Source organism: Caretta caretta, chromosome 5 (genome assembly GCF_965140235.1).
Source record: "Caretta caretta isolate rCarCar2 chromosome 5, rCarCar1.hap1, whole genome shotgun sequence".
Classification (NCBI taxonomy): domain Eukaryota; kingdom Metazoa; phylum Chordata; order Testudines; family Cheloniidae; genus Caretta; species Caretta caretta.
Genome location: NC_134210.1, coordinates 52,521,934 through 52,529,660, shown reverse-complemented (window position 1 = coordinate 52,529,660; position 7,727 = coordinate 52,521,934). Strand labels below are relative to the sequence as shown.

The following is a 7,727-nucleotide window of genomic DNA, read 5'->3' as shown; positions in this document are numbered from 1 at the left end:
TATAATAGAATGCATATAAGGACCTGATGCAGCTTCCTAATAATGAAATGAGAGCCTTTCTTTTGAATTCAGTGGGCTTTGTATCAGACCCATGGGTATAACTATTTACTCTGTGTGTGTGTGTGTGTGTGTGTGTGTGTATGCACATACGTGTTTGTGTTACAGGCAGAGCTGGTGGCATTTTATGGTTACCCGACACTGCCCATTTTAAGGTTCTGTTTTCAATGCCAGCTGTCTGGCACAGGCTGAATTTTGGGGGATGTGTGTGAAAATTTCAGCCAAAATGGTTCAACTATTTCTGAGAATGAGGTTAGGGAAAAAATACATTGTTTGGCAATGTTAAAAAAAATCTGGTGACCTTTCCTTTGAGACACTGTAGTGCCACTATGCTTTGGAACAAGGACTTGAAATTTGGCAGCTTGCCCTTTGCACCAGGGATATGCTGTTAGCTGATCCTGTGAAAATCCATCCAAATATGTTCAAGTTATGTCTTAGAAACATTGCAGTTTTCACATGAATAATAGAGACGTCTTAAAGTTTAGCAGCTAAAATTTCTGAAGAGTCTGTTCACACTGAGCATGCTCCATCCCCTTACAGCTCCTACATATGAGCAGGATGAGAATGTGCCATCCCCAATAGAGGAATTGAGCATGCTTCAGTGCAGAGTTATGGGGTCCAGAAAGAAGTTCCCTATAAGTGCTGACTCTTACAGACTGGGACAGAACCAGGCATCACAACTGAGAGCAGGGACCCTGACTGTCCTGTACTTTCATGGCCCCGCCCCCCTTCTGGTGCCCAGGCAGGATGGACGAGGAGGGTGTCTAATTTGAATGCAGAGGGGACAAGAGCTGGACCAGGGAGAGGGAAAGCAGAAGTTGGGGATGAGGAGCCTGGTATGACTAGAACTGTGTTGGGGGAGAGAAACCGGGACTGGAAGCCCTGGTGAGAGGGGAGGCAGGGACTATGCAAAGAGACTGGAACTAAGGAAACTGAAAGCTTTGAATTATTTGGACAGGGAGGTCAGGGGTGGGGAGGCTAGGAGTGATTGGCGCAAGAAATTGGGTCTGGTAACCAAGGAGGGAAATGGGAGAGGGACTGGGAGCCATTGGTGGGTGGAATACTGTCAGACTGGATGAGGACCTGGGGTAAGAGGTGTGACTTGGACTTAAAAACAGCTGAAGGTAAATGGGGGCAGAGAGGAGGGGGACAGATCTGATAGTTTGCAGGGGGAGCAATGAGACTGGCAAGGAGCCAAGGAGGAAGTGGGGGTGGAGACTGAGTTAGGATAAGGAGCATGAGGGGGGAGCTGGGACTGGGAACCATTGTAAGTGAGGAGAGAGAGAGAGATCAGAGTGGATGAAGAGCCAATAAGGGAGAACTGGTACTAACTAGGCAAGGAGACAGGGGACAAGGAATAAGGAGGAAGAGGGAAGTAGGATTGGCTAGCCAAAGAGACTTGGACTGGGATGAGAAAATCTGAGGAGTGGAGACTGGGATTGGGTAGACCACGAGAACGGGACTGAGTGAAAGAGGAAGGGGTGAGGAAGAGACAGGACTGGGACAAAGACAGATTGGAGGGAATAGAGCAAAAGGGTCTGTGACCAGCAGAGCACACTCCTTTCCAGAGTCTGGAATGGAACACATGATTCTTAATTTCTGCAGTTCTTCCGCTGTCAGCAAATGTCTGTGAAACCCATTGTCAAAATATGTCTCTCATCCCCCTCTAGTCCTGGTCCACGTAAATGGTGACAGCTTACTATGGCTCAAAGAAAAGGAGTACTTGTGGCACCTTAGAGACTAACCAATTTATTTGAGCATAAGCTTTCGTGGGTAAAAACCCACTTCTTCAGATGCAACCAGTATAACTCTGCAGAATCAGACCCTCAGCGGATGTAAGTTAGCATTGCTCCGTTTGGATGCAGTAACGCTATGCTGCTCTGGCTCAGAGCCCTGATGCTAGCTGCCAGCCCACAAGCAGAAAGGTCTCACCCTGGCTTCCACCAGCCTGGTTACTCCTTGGCAGGGTGACCCCAACACCCTGACGCTCCTCAGTCTCCCCAAATCTGTCCACCCTGAGTTCTTAACTACCAGACATTTGGACTATTCCTCTCTGGTGCCTTACCCCCAAAGGTGTAAAACCAGCCCCATTATCAGTTCACTTTAGCAAACACACTCCACCCAGTTTGCACACTAGGGACCTGCTTGGTGGAAAAACAAACAAGTTCAATGGAAAAACCACCGATTCAGAGACGAAATAGCAAGGAAAAGCAAGCACATACCCGTTACATCAAAACTAAGGCACAACGTCAGCCTTTACACGTCTACATTAGACAAATCCCCTTTTCTAATATGTAACTTATTGCCTCTGAACAGATTTCCAGAACGTCCCCCCGTCCCCACCCCCGTCACAGTGGGTTCCACAGAGAGAGTTCCTTTGTAACAGATGAGCAAAGTTATCAGCTATGGTCCTTATCCCAGAGCTTTGGGGTCTTTTTAGATATTCTGGGCCCAGGCCATGGCGCATGTTGAACATAAACACCAAGAACTCAATCATGATTTGAAATTTTATGATAAGCCTGTGTAGAGAGTACGGGGTGTTGTGTTTGTAGTAGCCTGTGTTGCTAAGGAGATGCACTATAGCATTCTGTACATTCTGTAGTTAGAGTTTCCTAAGTGCTGAAGCCTTCCTGCCCAGGTATATCTCATTACTGAAGTCCAACCAAGATGTGACAGTGCTCTAAATAACAGAGGCTATGTCATCATCCAGGAGAATAGAAAGAGTTACTTGCAGATGCTGCTATGTGAGAGTTTAGCATCATTAACGCTTCCAAAAATGCTCCTACACTACAGATTCAATTGTCAATTGTGGTGTGTGTCTTTAACCAGAGGAGAATGGACCATGACTGTGAACTCTTCAAAATGGTTTCCTCTGCCTACCAGCATCACCTCTATGCTGCTTGAGTTCAGCTTCAGCCAGTTGTTCTTTACAATTAGGAGCCTGTCATTGTCAGTCCCTTTGCTTGGGTTAAGCATACTCCCATTGGATTAAGGCTTCTTAGACACTTTTGAAAATGTGCCCAATGCCTAGGGCTACAATTTTGTCAGGGAGGTCACAGAATCATATATTGACTTCCAGAGATTTCCGTGACTTCCAGAGACTTCCGTGACTTGAGCCCGCAGCACCTGCGAGCTGCAGGGTCCCCCTGCCACCAGTGGTGGCTGGGAACTGCAGCGACCCCAAGCTCCTAGCCGCAGTGAGCAGGGGGCGTGCCCCAGGAGCTTCCAGGCGCCACGGGCAGTGGGGATGCCCCAGAGCTGGGAGCCACAACAGGCTGCTGGGGTGCCCCGGAGCTCCCAGACACCACGGGTGGTGGGGGTGCCCCAAGCTTGGAGCCAAGGGTGGTGGGGGGACCCCACAGCTCTGAGCTGGGCCCCCCCGGGATGGTGTGGGGACCCTGCAGCTCCCCATTTTGTCACGCATATTTTTAGTAAAAGTCACGGTAAGTTTTCTTTATTGCCATTGACCTGTCCGTGACTTTTACTAAATATATGCGTGACAAAATCTTAGTCTTACCAATGCCTCAGTGATATTTCTAGTCTTGGTAAGTTTAGGGAGTGAGAGACCAGAGCACAGAATTAAATCTAGAACTCCCACATGGCAATACAGATCCTAGGCCATCAGGCCTGCTCGCTGTACAGATATTTTAAATAAGGTTTTAAACCTATTTTCTGTTAAATTACATAAGATGAAGAAAGAATAGTATTTATGGTGCTATAATTGCTATATCTTCTTGTACCATAATTACACTTAGACAAAAGTAAACGGAGTAAGATACTTCTCTGAAAAAATTTCCTTGTTATTTAAAAACTCTTGATACGCTAGCAGCCTATTATTTAAATCAAGTTTCATTGACTTACTTTCGATAGAATGAAGTCATAAACGTTATGTTGTAAACAAGAAAAGCTAAAATTGAATGGCCAAATTAGTGAATAAATCTGGTTAGGATTGTTATGGATTAACTCAAATCAAGTTATTTTCTTTATATAAATATTTTTTAATCACACTCACAGTATTCTCTTGTAGCCATAGTATACCACTTATTGTAATAGCCACAGAAAATGAAAAGCATGCAATATGTGGTTCTCTATGGATTATTAGCTAAGCATGATTCAAATATTTGCACACAGTAAATTAGTGAAGTAGTCCATTAGTACTTTATTTAGTAACTTTAGGTTACTTTCTAACTTAAATTATTATTGCTGAAAATTAGTGTAAACAATGACCATCAACAGCTACTGATCATAGAGACTAGTTTTAATCTTTGCATATTTTTGTCTATTTTTATGTTGTCTAGAGATGCCTGGGTATATCAAGCAGATAAAAATAAATGTTCTGGCTACTTTTTATTCAACTGGCATTTTTTAATCTGTTTTAATTATTAAGTGTAAAGAGACACCATAAACTCAGTAACTTGACATAAAACCAAAACTAAGTTTTCTGTTTTTAAAGAGAAGAACTCTTGTATGAAGAGATTAAACCATTTAAATTCTCCCATTTCATCTTCTTTTGAAAAGCAGGGAAAGCAAATTGCAAATATTTAAAATGTCAAACAAATGGAAATATGAATGATGAACCACTTGTATTGCATGTAAAAAGAAACTATGGTTTGCAGTGGAACTATGAAAAGGATCTCTGAATAATTCATCAGAAATAGGTTAAATCAGAATATTTCCATGCAACCCATTTTGTGGTTGTTTATTGATCTGCTTGTTGTAAGTTTTAAGGATATATTTCTTCATACCTTTTTAGACTGAAAAACATATTATGTCAAAGACAATGAAAATCTGTTTTATTCCATTGTTGTGACTTCATTGCTATCTTCTTTAAATTACATCTTCTGTCACGTACATTATGCAGTTTTCATTGTATTTATTTAGATTTTTTTCAGGGCCTAACAGTGGCTTAAGGTCCTTCACAATAATTTAAACAACAAAAAATAATCTGACAATTTCAAGTCAGTAATACACTTAATGAACACCATAAGCAAACAATGGCCAAATTGGCCACCATGATAACCCAGACTTAACAGCTGCTTTATCCCCTGGCCTATTAACCCCTTCTCACCCCAAAAACGTAAGAGAACAGATGAGCTTTGTAGTGTAAGCCTGTAAGCATAACAAATGGAGTCCTGGCAGACTTGGTGGGTAAGTTCCAAAGTCAAGACCCCTTCTTTTAAACTGGGGTAGTGTCACATAGGGAGAGATGCAGTCCCTTGGGTAACCAGGTCCCAAATCATTTAGGGTTTTGTAAGTTAAAACCAACACACTGAACTACACCCAGAAATGTTATGGTCCATAATCAAATCATGGACGACTTTAATAAAGTTAATTAACTTAATTAAATTAGTTAATTACATTAATTAAATGTGCTTTAAACAGCATGAAATAAAGAGCTGGTTCCCCCAGCCAACAACCTGAACTCCTGCAGCCACAGAACTGAGACCAAACATCTTAACCTTGCCGTACTCTTAGGACAGAATGTCACACAAGATTATATCTCTCTTCCTTTTCTCCCGTTACCACCACCACCACCAAAGGAATTCTCTTTTTTTGCCACCACCCCATTCTCAGCATACAATAGGACTGCAGCTGCAGTAGGATACTCAGACAAGAACCAATATGCACAGTAACAGACTTATCTACCCCCTCTCTCCACATCCAGCAAAGCAATGAAAAATTCACTCTTCTTAAACCTCTCTTACTCTATGGATCCCTCATCTCTACAGCAATCAACATGCCATCCCTCCCATTCCCTTGATGCCCAGAGTATAAGAAAAATCAGAGCGGACAAAGCAAACATCATACTTATAACACCAACGTAACCTTTGTAATATTGATAGATGGCTTCTCCAGCTGACCAGAGAGCAACCAATTCATCTTCATCTGTGCCTGGACCTCCTTTTTCAACAATAAGGGAGAATTCTTCATCCAAACCCAGAGATGCTTCAGCTAGGTGAAGCATCTCTGGGTTTGGATGAAGAATTCTCCCTTATTAGTCTGTTAAAATAGTCTGTTGACTGCCATGGGCTTTCTGTGTTTTCAGAGTTCAAGCAGGACTGTTACAGTCTAGACAGAACTCTACCTTGAAGTGGTACAGATTTGAAATGGACAAGGTTTTTGTGTTGGGGAAAGGATAAAGAATAAACCCATCATGGGCAAACGTCCCTGCGATTTTAGAGCATCTCTAGCATTTGAAATCACAGGGTTTAGTGGTAACTTTCTAAAAGAGACTCTACCAGGTTAATCTGTGTATCATATATACATATAGATCAAAGTCAAGGCTCTATTGGCTACCCCCCCCCCAGTCTCCAAGTTTCTAAAGGGAATGACTAATGACTTTTCATAGAATCATAGACTTTAAGGTCAGAAGGGACCATTATGATCATCTAGTCTGACCTCCTGCACAACACAGGCCACAGAATCTCACCCACCCACTCCTGTAACAAATCCCTAACCTGAGCTATTGAAGTCCTCAAATCATGGTTTAAAGACTTCAAGGTGCAGAGAATGCTCCAGCAAGTGACCCATGCCCCACGCTGCAGAAGAAGGCGAAAAACCCCCAGGGCCTCTGCCAATCTGCCCTGGAGGAAAATTCCTTCCCGACCCGAAATATGGTGATCAGCTAAACCCTGAACATGTGGGCAAGACTCACCAGCCAGACACCCAGGAAAGAATTCTCTATAGTAACTCAGATCCCACCCCATCTAACATCCCATCACAGGCCATTGGCATATCTACCACTAATAGTTGAATATCAATTAGTTGCCAAAATTAGGCTATCCCATCATATCATCCCTTCCATAAATTTATCAAGTTTAGTCTTGAAGCCAGATAGGTCTTTTGCCCCCACTGCTTCCCTTGGAAGGCTCCGGAACTTCACTCCTCTGATGGTTAGAAACCTTCGTCTAATTTCAAGTCTAAACTTCCTGATGGCCAGTTTATATCCATTTGTTCTTGTGTCCACATTGGTTTTGAGCTAAAATAATTCTTCTCCCTCCATGGTATTTATCCCTCTGATATATTTATAGAGAGCAATCATATCTCCTCTCAGCCTTCTTTTGGTTAGGCTAAACAAGCCAAGCTCTTTGAGTCTCCTTTCATAAGACAGGTTTTCCATTCCTCAGATCATCCTAGTAGCCCTTCTCTGTTCCAGTTTGAATTCATCTTTCTTAAACATACTAGAAGCTCCTTCCCAGCCTGGTTTTAACAATGTTGATGGACCTATCCTATCAGCCAATGTATCCGGCTTCCTTAGAACACCTGGCTATCAAAATGCCATTTTTAATGCCCATTATTTCTGTTAAGAGGGTCAGCAATGTCAGTGCCTTTGGTGCCTCCAGCCCATATAATAATGCACAACAAAAAATCATTATGAGACTTCACCCCAGCATAATGCTTAAGATGGTCTCAGATTTTCATTCGGCCACCCTCCCTGTTTTCTTCCTCAGACCTAATGTCCATCCAGGAGAGTCCCATTTATGCTCTTTAGATGTGAAAAGGCCCCTTTATTATTACCTGAACAGGACTACATCCTTTAGAAAACTAACAGATTATTTGTTGCCTACTGGAAAACGTGTAAGGGACTACCTATTAGTGAATACTCTTTCACACTGCATTAGGAAGCATATTGTTATTCTTTAGTCAGAAAACCAGTACTTCTACAGTTA

General features: G+C 42.6%; 1 protein-coding gene across 4 annotated transcripts in view; it reads left to right on the top strand.

The window, feature by feature from the left end:
- SSBP2 (single stranded DNA binding protein 2) overlaps positions 1 to 7,727 on the top strand; it is a 278,870-nt gene that overhangs the window by 188,507 nt on the left and 82,636 nt on the right. The window lies entirely within an intron of this gene.